At 35.8% G+C, this 21576-nt stretch overlaps 1 protein-coding gene and 1 long non-coding RNA gene across 6 annotated transcripts in view; both read left to right on the plus strand.

Moving 5' to 3' along the window:
- The window catches only part of LOC134541356 (uncharacterized), a 975422-nt gene that overhangs the window by 101230 nt on the left and 852616 nt on the right, over positions 1–21576 (plus strand). The gene's annotated exons all lie outside the window — the stretch shown is intronic.
- Positions 12042–14359, plus strand: LOC134541333 (uncharacterized). The gene is made up of 3 exons (XR_010076608.1): positions 12042–12261; positions 12431–12604; positions 14212–14359. It is a non-coding gene; the product is annotated as an uncharacterized LOC134541333 (long non-coding RNA).

Consider the following 21576-nt stretch of genomic DNA (forward strand, 5'->3'; position numbering starts at 1 on the left):
AATGACGTATGGACTTAAGAGTTTAGCTTTATAAGTATAATTGATTTTGGATATCAAAATGGCCTATAAACTTGTAATATAGACTTTAAATGTGTATTTTATGTTCGATTGGAGTGTTTTTATATTCTTTCATCTTATTCAGCTGAAGATCGTAACTTATCGTCATGCTTAAAAATAATAAAAAGGGAGAATCAGATAAGGAGTATTATTAAAGGTAACGGGAACAAACCGCCAAAAGAGGCGCCAAAAAGTGCCAGTGAACGGATGCGAGAGCACAGGGCGTGGAAAAAGGAATTTTTTTTCATCCTAGATAATAACTGAATCCTTACTATTCTCAATCATTTTCTCTTGTTCAATTAAAAAAACTGGTTGTCTGTAAAGTCGGTTTACGGACGATAGTTTAACGTGACAACGTCATAACAAAACATTTATAAAATGATTGCATAGTTTTATGAATAAAATTTAATCATTTTTATTGAATTATCACTATTTTGTATGGATACAAAGAAGGAGAGAAATGAAATCTACAATTTAATTGATAAATTTACTTTTATTTGCTTTCATTAATTCAAATATGTTTATTACTTTAACGAATATATTATTTTAACTATAACTTTTATACATGTTTGCTATTTAACTTCTTCCAATCTGTGTTATTCTGTTAAGGATAGGATTATGACAGGAAAAGTAGGAAACGAATGGGAGTGTTTCAGGTTTAATGTGCCTCAAAAAAGTCAAATCGATGGTTGTTCCAATCGAGTGGAAGAGAGATACATGCGACGCAAGCGTACAATTAGCGTAACGGGACACAACGTAACGGGACAATGTGCGTAACGGGACACTTTTTCGTGCGTGCAGCCGGCGTTCATCGATTTATTAGACGTTGTCACGTCAAAAAAATCTTGTTAACTCACAAACAACATTGAAGATTCAAGAGCCCTGGCTTCTCAACACACGCGTTTGCAGGATGTGACGTCCAATAATATTTCGTCACACAAATATTTGCTACCTTTTCTATTTACCCCGGCAAAGAACACTGATGAATGATTTCGCGAGAAACTAGAATATTTAGCCTTACTTGAAGTGATACCTTGATGGAAAGGAAAATCGTTAGGTATCTAATTGGTCCGTCTTTTATAGTTTCCAAACAATGTTGTTAAACATAAATTTTATATTCCTAGTATAAGAAAAGCATGACTATATATTGACGATGGATTCGTGCAACATAATTGAGCGAATTTTGTTTTTGAGTTGTGTATAGCATAATGATAAATATAAAAACATTTATATAATTTGTCAAAAAATATTTGAATAAATTTAATTATTGTGGACATAATAATATAATATAAACGAGATTATTTTTAACTTTATTAAATTAATTTAAGGAAAAAATCTGAAAGTAGTCATTAATATAAAGTAAAGACAAAACCAGACATGAATTTTCCATGATTAAAATATTTAAAGTTATTTTTTGTTGCCTGAGTTACTGCAGCGTTATCAACGGCTCGAGCAAAATGTTCAATTTTTTAATGTGTTTGAATAAAAGTTAATTATTTGGATATCAAATATAAAATGAAATATAATCCCGCCAAACAAAAAATACTTAAACTATACACGTTAATATAGTAGGCCTATAAGTAAATGTAATATATATGATTTAAAGTAAAATAAAACGTGCAATACAATGTTAAAAATATAAAAACATTGTAAAGTTTACTGTCGTTTATGCATTTTTTGGATAAAAAAAATATTATAAAAATATCTAAAAAAATATTACACACACACACACACACACACACATATATATATATATATATATATATATATATATATATATATATATAAATGTGGTAACATACGAAATGATGATAAAACCATTCATATATAGACACACAAAAAATTCACATAAAAGAATGGAAACTCTTACGTTTGGAACGCAAGATAATTATTGCCCTATGAAAAAAATTTTCCATCAATCAATTTATTAAACTTGAAGAAAGAAAGAAAAAAAATCACGGCCGAAAAAATAAACGAACCCTTCTTTCAGCCAGCCTCTTCTGCTAAATCATCGGTGAGCGAACGATAGAAAAACGGTAAATATTTACTTCATTGACGCCATGTCATTCGCCTACGTCGAACACACAAGAGTAGTTAGAGAGAGAGAGTGAGAGAGAGAGTGAGAGAGAGAGAGAAAGAGAGAGAGATAGAGCGAGAGAGAGAGAGAGAGAGAAACATCGCTACGTGCCTGGAAACGCAAACGCCGCTTTAATCACCGTGATGAAAGGCCTTAAGAACGTTGACGAAGCGGAAAGGGGGTTGACTAAAAAAAAAAAAAAAGATACCATTGACAGGCTTGCCAACTTTTCCTCCGGGTTAGTTGAAAAGTTCCCTCTCAACTACTGGCCTTTTATTTTTTTTTCTTCCCCCTCCCCTCCCCCTTTCCAAACGCGTTGTCCGTCATCTAGCTGAGCTTGTGTCTGATCAACGAAAGCTTAGGAGCTACGCCCTTTCATCGAGGCACCTGTACACCCAAGAGTACGTAAAATGGGTAAAAAAAAGGGGGGGGGGAGAGGGGAAGAGATTAAAGCGACGCTAATTCCAGCTATCCGATGAATTGAAGGATTGGCGAGAGCGATTATCCGCGCGTTAAAAGGTCCCGATCGACGTATCTCTCGAAAGGTTTTTCCCCCCCCTTCAACCGTTAAGCCATTTAAGGGGAAGGTTTGAGAACAAAAAGACGCCAGATTGCATTCAACGTACTTCAAATAGTACTTATAAATATTTGATGTGTAACATCTGATCTCTTTGTTAGGAGTAACTTAGTGACTGCGACGGAATGCACATGGTACGGACGTGTAAGCAAGGTTCAAAAAAACATTTATAGTACTACCAGTTTAACGAATTGTAACAAGATGGGCAGTATTTTTAATTAAATTCCTTGTAGAAAATCAGGCCCAAAGCCGGGGCTTTGTAATGTTGACGTGACAACGTCTAATCAATCGACGAACGCCGGCTGCACGCACGAAAAAGTGTCCCGTAACAAACATTGTCCCGTTACGCGGTGTTCCTTTACGCTCATTGTACGCTTGCACCGCATCTATCTCTCTTCCACCCGATTGGAACAACCATCGATTTGACTTTTTTGAGGCACATTAAACTTGAAACACTCCCATTCGTTTCCTACTTTTTCTATCATTGTCATATCCTTAACAGAATAAAACAGATTGGAAGAAGTTAAATAGCAAACATGTATACAAGTTATAGTTAAAATATCTCTTCGTTAAAGTAATAAACATATTTGAATTAATGAGTGCAAATAAAAGTAAATTTATCAATTAAATTGTAGATTTCATTTCACTCCTTCTTTGTATCCATACAAAATAGTGATAATTCATTAAAAATGATTCAATTTTAATTCATAAAGGTATGCAATCATTTCATCAATGTTTTGTTATGACGTTGTCACGTTAAACTATCGTCCGTAAACCGACTTTACAGACAACCAATTTTTTTTTCAAGTCGTCTTCGCTCTTATCGGAGCCGTTTTCATTGTATGGTTTGAAATTTCTCTCTAAAAATTCGAATGATAACAACAGTCGACGTAGCTGCTCCAGCTGCGAATTCTAGCGGCGGGCCCGGAAACTACGCGTGATTCGCGTCCAGAAATGTAGTTGAAAAACACAATTTGCGTGTATTTTTCAAGCTCGGGACTATTTTAAAAGAATTTCTGCGTTAAATTTCGTGTCCGAGTTTCGTACTACAAGCGTATCTGCAACACGAGAACTCATGAATTTGCTCGTTACCTAGATGTTAGATGTTTTCACATCACTGACTCTTACTGAAAGACCCGCGCAAATGTTTCATCCAGTGCGATTGCATGGTTTGAGGTATTAAACTTATCGTTAAGAATCACTTTGAAATTGTAATAATACTATTAAATAGCTGAAAAAAAAATTGTTTAATTACTTAAAAAAAACAACAACTTAAAGGATTGTTTTCTTTTGTTTGTACGTTTGCCTATGTTCTTATGCATTTCTGCGGTTTTACCCCAATATTGTCGAAATTTTGCACACTCGACCTTCAAAACCTCTTAAGGCAGGTTTTTGGTACTTCTTTATGACCTTTTGTCTATTTATTACAGTGCTTGGTGATGCTTTCCTTCATCTCATGGTGACAGCTATTTCATTGGTAATGCACGCATTCCGTTTAAAACCACGTGACTGAAATACGCTCGAGCGGGTGCATTTTCCCATCCAACTTGAATTATCGGTGAGAACCCACGAGGCACTTCCTGTCGCGGGTATTAACTGGGAAACTAAAGGTACAACAGTGCTGGTTTCCCTGCTGTGGTGAACGAGGCTCACAGAAAGCCGTCATAAATAATTCAAAGGTCAACTAAACGAAAAAAGGTGAAATAGCAAGGTTCACGAACCGAAGGTTTGAAAAGCCTGGGAAACTCCAGGGAAACTCTAGGGAAACTCCAGGAAAACGCCAGGGAAACGCCAGGGAAACTCCAGGGAAACGCCGGGGAAACGCCAGGGAAACACAAGCGAAACTCTAGAGAAACTCAAGGGAAACTCCAGGGAAACTCCAGGGAAAATCCAGGTTTCTCACGAGAGGAAAACAACACGTGGCTTGCTCAAGAGTCGCACAGCAGGATAGTTTGTATGTTTTTCGCTCCGGATGGACAAACGAACAAAAAAATTGTGTACCTTCAAGCTCTGGGAAAAAAATAAAATAAAATCGCTTGTAAACAAAATAATGTTTGTTTTCTTATCTAAATATTATCTACTGTGTATGTGAAATTTCTAAAAAAAAAAAAAAAATCCCATCCAACTAAAAGACCTCTTCGCCACGCAGAAAGCACGAGGAAAGGCCAGTTCTTGAGCTAGTTATGCAAAATAATAATAAAAAAACTATAACGAGTATATCAGTACTCGCTAGAGATGTGTAACATATTAACCTCGGTAAGCAGCAAATTCACGTGTTCTCACGTTACAAATACATTTACAATACAAGACCTTTGTCACAAAATTTAAAGTAGATTTTTTTTAAAATAATGCCGAGCGTGATAAATATACTGAAATTGTTTTCGCAATTACATTTTATAAATGCGAATCACGTAGAATTTACTGCCCGGAGTAGGTACGTCGACTATCGAATCGTTCGATTTGCAGAGCAAAAATTTTAAACTAATATAATGAAATGGCTCCGATAAAAGCGAAAAAAAATTGGTTGTCTGTAAAGTCGGTTTACGGACGATAGTTTAACGTGACAACGTCATAACAGAACATTGATGAAATGATTGATCCAGAAGAAAAGGAAATATCATATTCGGCCTGAGACTGAGCCGTAATAGGTTTTTGCAACCAAACCATTTAGGCATTAAAAATATTATATTCTTTGAGGAAGATTTTTTTTTTAATTTTTCTATCTTTTGTATGATAAAATATACCTCTGCATACTTTTATGAATAAAATTGAATCATTTTTATTGAATTATCACTATTTTGTATGGATACAAAGGAGTGAAATGAAATGTACAATTTAATTGATAAATTTACTTTTATTTGCATTCATTATTCAAATATATTTATTACTTTTGAAATGTTACGTGTGCCGTATTTATTTTAAAAATTAAAAAAAAAAAAATTTGCATCTGCCGGAATTCGAACTGACAACCTTACGATTAGCATATAGCACCGCTGACCGCTCAGTCACGAGGCCACATTTGATAATTGATAGTTTCAGATGATATATATACCTTTATAAATTTTTTTTTCAGGGAATGGGAATAATATTATTTCGTTTTAATAACTCGATTTTATAACAAATACGCATCCCAAATACACCAAACTTATTTATAAGGTGTTACAATATTTTTTAAAACATTGTGCAAAAGATCCCGGTTGGAATTTGAATTATTATGTGTAACTGTAAAACACCATTGTTGGTTCAAAACGTATTTGAATATTCAACATTACTTTTAAATAACCGTACCGATTGTGCTGAAAATCGATGGACGATCGTTAAATTAGATAATATTAATAATTCAAACGACGAAAATATGATTGAAAAGTCAAATCAATGGTTGTTCCAATCGAGTGGAAGAGAGATGCTACGCATGCGTACAATGAGCAAATAGGAACATCCGTAGTGGGACATCCGTAGTGGAACACTTTTTCGTGCGTGCAGCCGGCGTTCATCGATTTATTAGACGTTGTCACGTCAAAAAAAACTTTAAAAAAATACTATACCCCGAATTTTATTTAAAAAAATATACTGCTCGCATTGTTAAAAAAAATTCTTTAAACAGTGAATTCTATTAACATTTTCTTTCATCCCTGTGAACTTTGGTTTGCACCATCACGCGTTTCCGTTACTCGACCTTCCGTCGCATTTCGCGAGATTGTTCCCGGCCAAAAGCAGTATACAGAGCGCTGAGACGTTACACATTCAAATTATAATGAAGAGTGGGAGAAGGGAGGGGAAGGTAAATAACCGTCTCCCATCTTTTTGTTCTGCTGATGGAAGTGCCCGTACTTACGATTTGCTCGCTGGACCTTCCTTCTTCCCACCCCTCCACCATCCTTCCACACCCCCTCCCCCTTTTTAACACATCCGCCTGCAGAACTTAGCAGCTTTGTTCCAACCTTTTGGTCCTCCCATATGCGCGCTCTTTAAGGGTGGAATGGGAGTGGCTTACAGATCCTTTTATTATTTCCAGAGCAAGTAAAATTACGACAGAGCTGTCAGTTTCAAAATAGATATTGGTTAATACTATATACATAATTTTTTATAGTTCAGTTTTTTTTTGTGCGCGTGTTCTTTTAAAGTTGACTTGCTTATTCACGATCCCGCTTTTGAATGTAGAATATTCTAGACGATGAAGGAAGGCCACATAAAAGGAATGCACTGGCACACATTATGCTTTAGTTGGGGTCGAGGGAGGAAGAATACCGTGATTCAATTAACATAGTAAATTACGTGACACAGATAGACGTGGCGTAGTTTCTATTTCTAAGAAATAGAAATTTTGACCAGGAAGGTTGACCGAAGTCACCGCTTCAGTCCCCTGCCTCACTCAGCTGACCAGACAGTTTGGCTGCCCGCGTTCGGAACCTCGGGTACGCGGGCTGTATTGACAGATGTCGCTCTTCTACCCCCCCTCTCCCGGCCCCCGGCTGTCTAGTACCTTTGAATATATATATACTGTATAGAAGTCGCCAGCCCAGGTTAAAATATATCTAATACGGTTTTTGAGGTAGTCGGTTAATTCACCGCCGCAATCGCCACCATCTCTAGGGCCATCGACTTGTGGTGGTCCCTAGCGGACAAGTGTCGAACTCTTCAAAACACCCCTTTCCCCCTACCCGTTGAACGACGTTGAGCTGCAGTGAATGATGGATGAGGTGGTGCGGGGAATGACAGCGGGCGACAGTGCTGCGCTCTAACGTGTAAATAACAACCTAAGACGATACAGGGCGTCACGGCAGCGCACTGCAGCGGTGAAGTTCCCAAGCTGCTCATCATGCGCTTCTTAAAAACGTAGAGTAAATCCTATCCACTCGCGACTTCTATACAGTATATATATATATATATATATATATATATATATATATATTCAAAGCTTGTACTGACGATGGTGTCTCGTAGCGAGGCCTGCTCGCCACGTGGGATGCGCGCGCTTCGTAACAACACGACGTGCTCCACGATTGCGAAACCTCCCCGACGAATCAGCAACGTATTCGTGTTTTTTTTTTTTTAAATTCTGTGCCTTGATATTTGAAAATAATAATTTAAAAAAAAAAATTCAAAGCAGTCATGAGGACTGCCGGCAGAAGTGAAAACTTAAAACTATAAACAAACAGTTGTTAATTTTTGGATATCCAAATTAACTATCGCACAACAAATTTGTTTTATCACGTTAGTAAAATAACTCCTAAATTACTATAAAATACCCATTGCATAGTGATTTTAGGTATTAAAAAAATAAATAATGATGTTCTTAATTTTTAGGTTTTATTGCTACAAAGACTCCGTTTTCTTCGTTATTCAAACTATATATCTTTATGAGAATATTAATATATTTCATGCTCACTTTTTACTGTACAGTAATCGTATGCTTAAGATTTAAGATAAAAATTGAACAAAAACACATTTTGAACACTGCATACACACATTCGATTCACATATGCACAGCACTGATGTACAGTTACTGAAGACGCGTACTGGCTGCGTGCGCACCACTGAGTGTATGTGTATATATATGTGTATATATATATACACACACATATTCACGTCACGTGACCATGTCGATGACGACTTTCATGAATTTACTCCCTATCCAAACCTTCCCGTAGAAGTTTTCACTTAAAAAAAAAAAAAAAAGGGTTGGAGGGACCTAATCTCACATGCACCCCAACTACTGTAGTTGATTTCCAGCAAAACCCTTCGTTCAGAGAGTAAAAAGCACTCGGGAGTTTTAAGACAAAAATAAACTATCATCAGCCCTTGATAATAGGGCGAAAGAAGGTAAAAAAACAAATGGGGGGGAGGGGGTCTTAATTCGCGATGTATTTCCTCGCTACTGGGAACACTCGCTTTGTGGATAATTCACCGCTTCTGAAGGGGGCGGACCATTAACAAGTACTGGCGAACGTGCAGTATCGCGCTATCCCTTCCCCCTGACCCGGTACTTTATCACGATTGGAATTCCACCCCCTCCCCCCTTCGCCATGCGTCTGCCTCAGAAATTCGGGGCGCGATAAATTCCTTCTTTCGTCCACCCCCTAAACCCTCCGACTTTCCCCCAACCCCTAACCCTCGTGAGGGAGGGGGTGGAAGGAGGAGAGGGTTGTATTGCGAAAGGGGGCTTAATTGAAATTTTGGATCAATCACATCACGGGAGTAACAAAGTATTAACGAACTCCCCTTTTTTTTTCCAGCCGTCTCTCCTCTTTGGCCATTTTCTTCAGCGCGGTTCTCTCGTGCAATGAACATTTGTCCTCGTCCAAAGAATTTCTGGGAAAATTTTTTTCTTCTCGACCTTTCTTCTCTCTCTTTCTCTTTTTCTCTCTTTCTCCTACCTCTCCTGTCTTATTCTCACTCTAGATCTCAAAACGGTAGGAGTTAAAGGTTTGGTTCACGCTCGTTTGTGAACCTTCACAATGTGCCCGCGGACGTTAAGGCCGGGCTTCAACCAAATTCACTCCGGCCGCGGGATAGGCATTTACATGCAAAACAAATTCCCGCGCGATTTCCACAATTTTTGTGATAACGGCGTCAAACAAAAACCATGTTGTAGATTTTGAAGACCTTATCAGCGCTATATCTTCAAAAGTTTTAATTTTTTATTTCAAGATGGTGATATCATGTGATATAATATTGAAAGTATCATATTTTTCAGGCTATTCATTTAATTGCTTAAACAGCTGTACTGAAACCTTGACTGAGTTGAATTCTTTAAAAAAGTCAGCGGGGCTGATACTCTATCTCTAAAAACAAAGTCACAGGATGGTTATTTGTAATGGAAACATTGAGGCCGCGAGGCCCAGCACGTGGTTGTGGGCGAGGGGTGCCAGGGGGGAGAGGATGACGCGCGGGTGGCGGAGACACGCTGCCATGTTGCCAGCTCCTTCCTGGAAGGTCACCCACCCCTCGCGACTGTGAGCCAGGGAGACGGACACGCCTTGCGCGCGGGGTAGTGACAGTTCTGACAGTTCTGCATTTACAACTTCACTGGTTAGTGTTTAACTCTTTACAGGACAGAAAATAAAAACAAAAACTGATAGCATGATGGTCATGTATTAAAAATAGTATAAATTGTGCTCGCGCAGTTCGTCTTCACAAATTAAATATGAACATTACCTTAAATAGCTTTTTATGTGGTCGTTTTTTAGTATTTAATTTAGGAGGATTTATGTCACACTGTTTCGCACACCGACGCTTCATAGAAACAATCATTTCCAAACCAAATGTTTATTAAACTTTTTAACTTCACATTTCTTGTGACAGAAATCTCAAAGTCCTATCTGAATGTGTACATATATTTGTTAAAATTTTATTTTAATAGTGTGTTTTAAAAATAACACAATAGCTTTTGCTATCTTTAGGTCTAGGCTTCTCCCGAAAATGCAAATGTTTCTGAAGACCCACAAACGATCGCGTTATGATTGTTTTCTTCAAACTTCTGTGATATTTTTGGTAAAGATGAGTAGATAAACACATCTAGCGGCACTCATATTCTGTCAATTTGAAATTTTTTAAGAAAAAAAAAGTTGATGGCGCCGAGGTCTGTTGCTAGTCGCGCCCTCGGCTTCCGAGCACGAGGGGAAGGGATGAGGAAGGGTGTGTGGCGCCAGCGTCTCATCCAGATCACTCATTCTCTCTTGTGCAGCCGGGTAGGATTAGTGTTCGTAACGCTCGAGGACGTGTCACTTATTCAACGAAGTTTATCAAGTCTTGGTACACAGTGTGTTGTTTACAACAAATGTGCGATTATGGGCAGCACAAAATGTCTCAAGAAACGGCTACAATTATCAAAGCGAAGGAAATCCGCAAAAAGGAAAATGCTTCTGGCGCGTACTGCTAAAAATCGAAAAAGGTATGTACACTGAGTGTTATACATATTATTAAACATACACGTTTATGAAACATTTATGTGTGACCTACATATAATGTTTAAAAATAATATTGAAAACATACTATCCAGGAATTTAATTATTAATTTTTGTAGCGGATTTAAGGTTTCATTTTATGCTTAAAAATAATTTATATAGGCCTATAGTTTGAAAATTTATTAATGATACATACACTTGTTTGCTAGTGACAATGTTAATCGTAAAAGTGCAGATGCATGCGGGACAATTTTGATTTTTATATGCAGCTATAAATACCATTTTTATTAGGATGCAATTTTATGTCTATAATTAATCTTTACTGTCAATTTCACGTGCTGGCACTTATTGTCAGCGACAACAGATTATAAAACAGAAACTGAGAAAATTCATCAGGATTATTTCTGTAATATGCTTTATATTATTTCATTTTTCAATTTTACCCTGTGTAAATTATTTTAGCCGTCTATGTAAAACAAACATTTCATTAAAATTTCTCACTTAATATAAAATATATTTACGTTAAAAGTAGTACTAAATTAGTTTTTCTGAGTTTCGGTGACGCCTTTTCCCACTCACTGATGGACTGCCATTGTGATTATACACACGTCTTATATTTGCTATAATGTGATTGAAAAAACATATAATTTACGTTTAGTTTTATTTAATAGTAATGAATAGTATTATAAATGTATATTATTAATTTCATGTTATAATTGCATGTCTGAAATCTAACAGGTGCACAAGTTAGTATATTTAGGAATGTTATTTCTGTGACAAAACCACTTATGTAGGTAATTAATTTTGATTACCATCTTGAAGTAAAATTTAAAATTTTTGTGAAATAATTTTTTAAAAAATATTATCATTTTATGAGTACTCTTACGCAACTACCTACTCACAAGATCATATGGATTCCGTAACGGCATTTTTAAGTTTTGGTATTCGATCCCCAAAATGGATGCAGGCAATGATATAAAACTAAAATACTAAATGTTTCACAGACCTTAAAGAAATCTACCGCTAGCGAAATGACCAAGAAATAAGTATTGGAATGTCAAAAATTATAATGACATTAATGTGCGGCTAAAGCCCAGAAAACATCCGCCTACTTTAAGTACATACTAATTTATAAATGTTTTATTTTGTAACTATCAAATTGTAGTTTGGTTTAGAGAGTAGGTTTAATTTTTCTTTTCTTTTTTTTTTTCAGGGCAGACACTAATGGCGTATTACCAGAAAGAGAAGATGATTTGCCACCATTGGTAGTTGAAACTGTCAAGGAGTCTACTTCATGGGATGAACTGACAGGAAATCGCATATTCACCCCCGGATTCGTAATTCCGGTTATACTTCAAATACAGAGCAGTCACACAAGAAAATGCACGGCTGGCACTATTCGATTTAAAAAAGAAATTCGAAGTGGCCTGCACTGCAAATGGGTCCTCGAATGCGATATGTGCCACAGGGAATATGAAATACAAAATGTAAGATCTGGAAGCAGTGTTATAAACACGTCAGGCGCTTGGGCAGCCTTGTCATCAGGAGTTGGTTTCTCTCAGTTTGAGAACACATTAAGTGTGTTGAATGTTCCTTCCATGAGTCAAAACACATTTCTCAAGGAAGAATGCCTCATAGAAAAGGTAAAGGTCTTTCTTACGTATCTGTTTACCATTATTATGTTGAAAATATTGCAATTGTAAACGCTGATGCAACCCATTGGCTTGGGCAGGAGATTAAAAATGTAGTCTTGTATGTAAACAATATTTTTTAATTCAATTCATTAGAATTAATTTTACAAAATGTTTCTAGATACTGGAAGCTGACTTGTACTCGAGCATGAAAGAAGCGGGCAAGGAAGAAAGAGAACAAGCTATTCGAAATGGTGACATCGATGATGACGGAATCCCCTTCATTACTGTGACCGTGGATGGCGGATGGGCCAAGCGTAGCTATGGACACAACTACAACTCCTCATCTGGGGTGGTAAGCTGTAAACGAAATAAACATTTTTTTTTTTTGCAAATATCTAAAATAACCTTCATAGTGTGGAAAGTAATTTTATCACGATTAACGTTTTGAATTCTCAATAGAAACATTACCATACCGACCTAGTTTGTTTCCACATTGAGCATAAACGTAAGAATTAGTATGCAAGTGTTCCCCCACTAAGGCTCCCATCATAAGGCAGGGATGTTATTTCCTTGTAAAATAACAATCACCCATTATTTTATTAAAAAGTAATACGTCTGACGAAACTGTACGACTACTGTGTCAAGTAAAATGTACGTGAATTGCTAATTTCATAATCAATGTCCAAAGCATCATAATACCTTGTGATGATATTCCTCCCTATGTAGATCGTTATTAATTGATTTATTGCCTGCTTGGTTAATCTACATGAAGCTTTATGAAAAAAATCGATTTAGATTGATTATAAAAATGATAATTCTTAACAAAATAATATTCCATCAAATTAATTATAAATAGTAAAAAAATGAATGCTTCATTTAAAGAATATGTTGATGAAATAAAAAATATATAAATACTTCAAGTATGCTTTGCTACATAAATTTAAACAATTTTAATGCGTAAAATGTGTTTGCATAAACACACGCCCTAAAAAAAACACATTTGCAGGAAAGACGCAAAGGTATTACTATTACATAGGTAGCAATTATTTATTCTTATTAAGCCAAGTGCTCCAGTGATACTTTCAAAACTGCTTCAACATGACATTGGCTGGTTGCACCATTGGAGTTCATTTTCAATCCCAAAAAGTATTCTTTCGTGAGCTAGAATTGACACAAAAAAACTGGAGCACTATTGGAGATCAACACTCAACAAAAGGTTGAATTTGGTAATTATTTGTACTGCCTATTTTTGCGAGTAGAAGACTTGAGCCAGGTCCTAGGAACGTTTACGTCTATAAATAAATAAAACCACTAACATAAATTAAAGTTATTTCCATCAATACAACTGCATCGCTGTTTTTAAACACACTGGCTATTAAAAAATACTTATAACTAAAAAGGCCACCTGGATATGATTCCAAAGTTTGTCTTACGAAATATATATTTGCTTTCAGGTTTTGTGCGAAGATTTATTTGAATGAACAATTAAAAACTATTAACAACAATGTGCACCGTGTAAAAAAAAATCGTCTTACGAGTGACATATTTTTTTCTACTGATTATGCCTGAAGAAATTAAATTCCTAGGTCACTGATGTAAAAACAAACAAACAGTAATATGCATAAGTTAGGTAACACATATTTTTTTGAGTTTATCTTGTCTTGGAGTACAAAACTTTCGTTCGTTTTTAAAAATATTTATAATTCAAAATTAATAATTTCTTTTGTACTAATTATATAACAGAAAACAGTAACTGGAGAACTTACGTGTCCTAAAGCAACATAAATTAAAAACAGGTATTCTAGTTTATTGTGGTGATATCAATATTGATATATATATATATATATATATATATATATATAACATCTGTGATCTTTATACATTACTAAAGCTAGAGCATCCTTAAACGTATTTAGTCCAATATAAATTAATGTTAATAGATCTGTAATTTTTTTTCAGGCAGTTATAATAGGCCAACATACGGGAAAACTTCTCTTTATGGGCGTCAGGAATAAGTACTGTTGTATTTGTGAACGAGCCATTACAGAACAGAAGGAAGCGAAACAACACTTGTGTTATAAAAATTGGGGCAAAACAAGACCATCAACAGCTATGGAACAAGATGTTATTGTTGAAGGATTCTGCCAAAGTTTTGAAATGCTTGGATTAAAATACAAGTATTTTGTTGGAGATGGCGACTCAAGTGTATACGCTAGGATCATGGAAAAAGTTCCTTATGGACGTAGTGTCTTTAAAATGGAGTGTGCTAATCACTGTGTCAGAAACTACACCGGTCATTTGCATACCCTCGCAGCAGACAAGACTTTTTCGTCGGAAGCAAGGAAGCTGCTGAAACCTGTAATTCCTCGCCTTACAGCCGCAGCAAGAGGCGCAATTCGACACTGTGGGGAAAAAAAGGAAGTTGTGGATGAACTCGTGAAGGACTTACGGAATGGGCCCTTTCATGTTTTTGGTGATCATTCCAAATGCCGAGAATACTTTTGCAGCAAAAGTGAAACAAATAATATTGTACCAGTTCTTCGCGCGAATGGCCTTTTTGAACAAATACAAAGTCTAGTGGAGAGACTCGTCGCAAAGGCTCAACGGCTCAAAGAAAACAAAACAAGTAATTCGGCAGAATTCTATATGAGCCTAGTTGCCAAATTTAGTGGGGGCAAAAGAATTAATTACACACAGAGAGGCTCTTTTCAGCGTCGATGTTACATGGCAGGACTAAGATTCCAGAAAGGTTTAGCTTGGGAGAAGAGCCCTTTCAAAAAAATGTCAGGTAAGAGTCCTGGTTCAACACACAAGAAGGTCATCCACAAAAAGATCCGTCACGGCATAACTCGGCGTAAACTGGCTTACCAAGAAGATAGTCAGTTGAAACGAAAACGGCGTGAACTCCACTCTACTTTACCAGATGCTGACTATGGACCCTCATCAGAGCAAGTTACTGACGGACAAGTAAGTGATCTTCCTGAAAACGAACTGTTCAGTAAGTGTGAAAGTTACATCGCATCACTGCAAGTCACTTTGGAAGAGAGAAATAATATTGTGGAACAAACAAAAATGCAAGCTGATTGTGAGCTATGGCACAAAATGAGACGTGTGCGGTTAACAGCAAGTAATTTCGGCGTTGTTTGTCGCCGGAAAGAATCTACGTCCTGTTCAAAACTCGTTAAACAGTTACTCTACAAGCCCCCGTTTTCGACACCGGCAATGGAATACGGTCGTCGAAATGAGCAGATTGCCATTCAGAGGTTTCAAGAACAAACCGGATTAGTTGTACAGAAGTGTGGTTTATTTTTGGATCTCAAATATGGATATTTGGGTGCTAGCCCTGACGGAATTGTGGTCGAAGAAAATGCGATTGTTGAAATCAAGTGTGTGCCTTCTGCAGTTGACCAAGGGCTCCAAGAAACTGCAATAAGAAAAAAAAGTTTTTTTCTACGTGTGAATGACGACGGAAGTTTAATTCTTAAACGTTCACACCCTTATTTTTATCAGCTGCAAGGGACTTTAAACATTACAGAGCGCGATTACTGTTACTTCATAGTAATGTCTGGTGTTCATCAGAGTTTACATGTAGAAAGAGTAGAAAGAGATGAGCTCATATGGGAAACAGAAATGTTGCCGAAACTGACGAGATTTTATCGAATGTGTTTACTGCCTGAGATAGTGGCGCCAAATCAAAGCGTAGGCAGAGCCATTAGAGAACCAGATTACATTTTGGAAGCTCAAAGAAGCTTGGCAGACAAACAGCAATCAAGATGTCAAAAACTGAGCCAGAAAAAACAAGGGATAAATGAATGTAAATATAATTGAAGTAAGATATTTTTGTTCTTTGAAACTCTGGACGATTTTTTCATTTAATATTCTGTTGTGTTAATATTTGTTCTAACGTGGAAAACATTAAGTTAAACGAGGAAGAAAATGATTTTTTTTAAGTACCTGTTCATGTGTTGTATATAAGAATCTAATTTTATCTTAAGTTTATGTTTTGTGCAGACATATCTTTTAAAATATTGTTTACAATGAATTCCGAAGAACTGATTATAGTTGTTTATTTTGTGTATATAAAGATGTAAAAAACTGAAATTGGTTTATTTATTGAAATGAATGTTCTAGTAATATATATATGTGTGTGTGTTTTGGTCTCTATGTTGATATAAATTGCGTTTCTACTATCAATGATGTGGTTTTTCTTCCCATTTTTCTATTTCTTTTTTTAAATACTATACTGAATGAGTTTATGTCACTATTATTGTGAATTTTTGTAAAATATGAAATAAAAAACCTGATTATCATACCTAACATGTTTTCTTTAACACTGGTTCACAATTTGCAACAACTTAAGAAGTGGTAATTCTACGTAATATTATTTGTATTACTGGTAAATGTAATAACTAATACACGGTAACCAATAGTTGTACAATTATTGGCATTAAACATTATAGAAGAAGGTAAATACATTTTTTAAAGAAACTTTTATCTAATATTGTATTGATTCTGATTTAGGCACATTTTTCACAATACCAATTTTTTTAGCATTGTCATAGCCACCTCTGATAAGATCCTCCATAAAGATTAACTCATAACGCTGCATTTACTCATCAATAAAGAAAAATATTTGTAAAATATAGTACTGCTTTGAAACTTATGGAACAGTATTTATGTTTCACAAATACATAAAAATTTTCTTGTAATTATTTTGACACACTCTCAGCTGGCATTAATTTGCTGAAAATATAATAAAGAAAGATAATCAATGCAAACAACTTTAATTTTTGTGTAATAATTTAGTTGTGAAGTTATATGTGGATAAAACTTTATTTAAAGACTGGAAGATTTAATTTATTTTTAATTATTATGAGATTTTTCTCGCAGCAATTGAATATTAAAAACGTAAATCAGTTTGAACTAAGAATGCCCTACACTTAAATGAAATGAATGGAAAAAACATATAACAACGATAATGCGTGGTTATTACTATAACAAATATATTTACCTGGAGAGAACTCAGCCTCACAAAAAAACTGTTTTCAAAGTAGAGTTATATTTCAATGAGATATATAATTATTTTTCATGCATTAAACACAATTTTACTCTTGGAAATCTCTGTGTGTATAAATATATTCTGATTTATCATTATTTCCTTGGTAATGGAAAATTACATATATATATATATATATATATATATATATAGGCCTATATAAAATGAGGTTTCGATAGCCACTTCTAGGAAATTGAAACAATAACTAAGTGAATGCGAACCTTCGTACATACGTACTGATTTCACGTTACTTCTATGTAGAGACCCGAAAATTTCGTGGATTAATCTTCAGGATAGAATTAAACGTCTTACATGTGATCAACCCATGTTTGCTTTTCCTTTGGCTGATTTCTTATTCTAGTTAATCAGCACTACCTGATTTGCTTTCTTCTCTCCTAGCTGGGCATCGCAGAGGGGTAGCCAAATAACTGTCGCCCAATAATGAACTCAGTAGAAGAGTATAAATGTTTGCATACTAGCTTGCGACCAAATGAATACGCGAAATTTACGTATCTCTACTTATAAGCATATCCAGACTGATAATACTGCCTGTGATTTGATATGTCTCTCGTTAATTTTCCGTCCCTGTTTCAGGTAAAAGGTATAACAGTTTGAGATTTGGTAACCAACCTTGTTTAGTCTGATCTGACCATTTGTCAGTCCGCATTGGCTTGTAGATCATAAAAGACAAACTATAAAAATTTCCATGTTCAAATATTATATAGCTCGTTAGGAACACTGCATCTGCGAAGTTGAGAACACGTCAAGAATTACATTACCGTGGTTATAGCCAATATATAACTGAAACACTGTTCATTTTTATACTGGAAAGAGGAGACAGTACTCTGTAATTTTGTTGTTAATCGAACTTAAATATTCATGCACACAAAATTACAGATATTTGTAAATTTGTACATTTACACGAAAGCAAGTGTATCGCTGCTAATCTGGGATTATAATCTTGTCCGGGCATTTATTCTTTGGGTTGTTCTGGTACTAATATTAAAAAATAATTGTAAACTTTTTTTCTGAATAGCTTTCCAGTAATAACTGTGAAAATACAAAAGCACAATAAAACATTATGAAGTCCAATTGCTGAATATTATTATTTTTCCCAAGGGTTAAAAAATGTACGCTTGTACAAAAGTCAGTCAAAATTTAAAATTACACTGCAAAATTTGTAAGCGCGTTAGTAAATATCCAGCTTTGTTTCCAAAAACACAAACCTAAAATTCAAAACTAACTATAGCAATGTGTTGTACAAATTTACTATATATTCTTTTGTAATATTATGAAATATTTCTTGGCAACTGATTTCCAAAGAAATTTTGTGTAAAAGTCCAAAAACTTTTTTTTTGTGTAAGGAATACGATATTTAATTATAATAAATGATTTTTTATAGAAATAATTAACGGATTACTTCAGTTTACAAGTTTGCAAGCTAAGAACAAACATCCATGAACGATACGGAGCTCTTGGTTTGCCTATTGTACTTGCACTTGGCAATTTTTTTATAAACTCAAGTTTTAATACGTCAATGTATTAGATACTTTTTTTTTTTTTTTTTACATTTCGGTACATGTCAACGCGTAGCAAGACTTTATATGTATGTATGTATGTATGTACATCGTGTTTTATTTCTTACGAAATAAATAAATAAATTTATTTCAAGAAACGCATCTCGACTACTGTTAAATTTCTCCATATAAGACAAATTGTTTAATGTTTCGAGAATAGTCCTGCCCTATAACTTGATTCAAAATTATATATATATATATATAATATTTCAAACATCTGGTCACTAAAGCGTAACATTCGCATACATTAATTATGAAAATTTAGAAAATTAAAAAAATAATAATAATTTGTTCATAAAATGAAATATGTTTGTAGGAAAACCCGCCAGAGTGACGGGGCTTATGTTATGGGACGTGTAACTGTACGTCATCCTTGAACGTGACATGAGATAGACTCCAATTTAACTGACCATTGGTTATAGGATTATAGCTAAAAAAAAAAAAACAAAAAAAAAAAAACGTTATCAATGTCTTTTTTCTGAATTCATCTCCAAAACAAAATCCAACTCTATAAAATGCCCAATGAAGATTCCGGCTGTCCCGGGTTTCTAGTGCTGAAGCTCTGCTGAGTGAGTGTCGCTCGCCTACGGTCCGCTTCTAGCCAGGCACGCACCTCCTCAATGGGACACAAAGTTGGCAACACCGGATGAACACGTGATCCCGCCGGCGCCCCCCTTCCACCCTTCGGCCCACTCGCTGCCACGGTCTTATCTCTGTCTGCGATCTGTCGCTCTCAGCTCCACCCCAGCACTATCTGGTGACCATGATTCACAACCGCGACCTTGAAGCTTGCCCTTAAGGGCGACGCTCGCTGGCGCTTCTGGCGCGGTGTCGCCTCTAAAGCGCAAGGCAAGTGGTCTGGCGCGCAGTCTTCTCGTCGTGCATATAGGAAACCGTGAAGATCTGAGCGGAGGAATGAAGATAAAGGTGCAATGCAAGTCCTTTCTGGTGCTTTCAAGAGCCTATACCGGGTGTTTCACGGTAAAAAAAAAAGTATATATCATTCCGAAAATACGTATTTTAGTCATTAAAAATACGGGTTTAAAAAATAAATGCGGGGAAAAAAGAACTACTAGTTTGCCCTCACCGTATTGTTTAGTGCTTTTCTTAAAGAGACGCCACTCGGATGTATCTTGGGGAGTTTTCAAATTGCGATATTTCTCCTGAAGCTTTGCACATCGTATGCGTGGCCGGGTAGGCAGGAACTATAAGGCTCACTCACAACCAACGTGTAGCACAGTTGCTTACGCTTTGAGGTTTAAGAAATGGGGTGTGGCTGCGTCATGGACACGGCCGTGTGTTGTACGTGAATACGTGTACGTAACAGGTGATATCTTCTATACAAATTATCAAATTTATTTGAACACCATTTATACTCACTGTTACTATTTTACACTGATGTTTTACACATGAAATCGATAGATTTCAACGAGAGCTGACGATCGAAACTCAAACGAACGTCGTAGCTTCTCCGAGTTAAAAATTTTCACTAAATGGAAATCTCGAAACGCAGCAAAATGACCTCAAAATGGCGGCGCTTCCCCCTCCACCGCGCGCGATGCGTCACAGTTCTCACTTAGCGTAACGAATTCTTTGATCCTTTAGCTATCCCAGTGAGGTAATTAAATTTCGGATTGAGATGATAGATATGTAACTGCAACACCAAACTCTATCACCCGATTTTGTTTTCATTAGTTTTTGGAATTGCCTCCCACTATGGAATATATTTTAAAGACGCATTCACGTAAAAAAAAAAACGCATTGGTGTTCCATACCACCACACACACCTCACCGTGAATCGATCTTAACATCTGCGCGTCTATTCCTCCTCATGAATTCTCGATAGTGGTACAGACTGGCGATGCTGGAAAAGCGACGGCCTATGTCATAAGACCTGAAAAATTCGCGGGTTCACTGACCTGTAGGATTAACTCCATAGTTCTACGTACACTCGGTCAAATGCCACCCACTCATTGGCTGCTGTCTTGTGAGACGTCCCATCGTAGCAGCCTGTGATTCGATACAGCTTTGGTTGTTGGCTGATTCTCATTGGCCCAGAGTCATCCAGGTGAGTTGTGAGCCAATAGCAAAAGCAGCACTGAGGTATAACTATTTGTATTTTAGCCTATCGCGAAATGAATTCGCGAATTTTTCCGGTCTCTACCTATGTCTCTGCTTCACCCACGATTTTAAATTTTATTTTTGAATTGCTGATTCCAGATCTTAAACGGAAAATATAATTATTGAAAAAAAAAGTGTATTACGGTAGTTAATATGTACGTATTAACCAGCTGTGGTGAGATACTAACTTACAGTGAAAAACGTAAAAGCAAATACCTTGGTAAAAATAAAAAAAAAATAATTCCACTGAATTTTCCACATGGCAGATGACACGTACATTATATCGGGTGCATAAAACATCAAAACAAATCTAATTTGCAATGCTTGTGTATTGAAACACCCATATGAATTTAAATAATATATGTAACCACTATAAATGAAATGACCATAAAATGCAGTTAATCATAGAGTTAACGTAATATAAATTTTCTTTATTTTTTTAACATTTAAAAATGCTGGTGTCTACTACGTGGTATGATATAAATTTCTTCCAGGAAAATGTGTTTAATATTATTTAGACTTTTAAAATCATAAAAATTCTGAGCAACTTAAGAGGCTAGATCAAATTAA

The sequence above is a fragment of the Bacillus rossius genome, chromosome 18 (assembly GCF_032445375.1).
Source record: "Bacillus rossius redtenbacheri isolate Brsri chromosome 18, Brsri_v3, whole genome shotgun sequence".
Lineage (NCBI taxonomy): Eukaryota > Metazoa > Arthropoda > Insecta > Phasmatodea > Bacillidae > Bacillus > Bacillus rossius.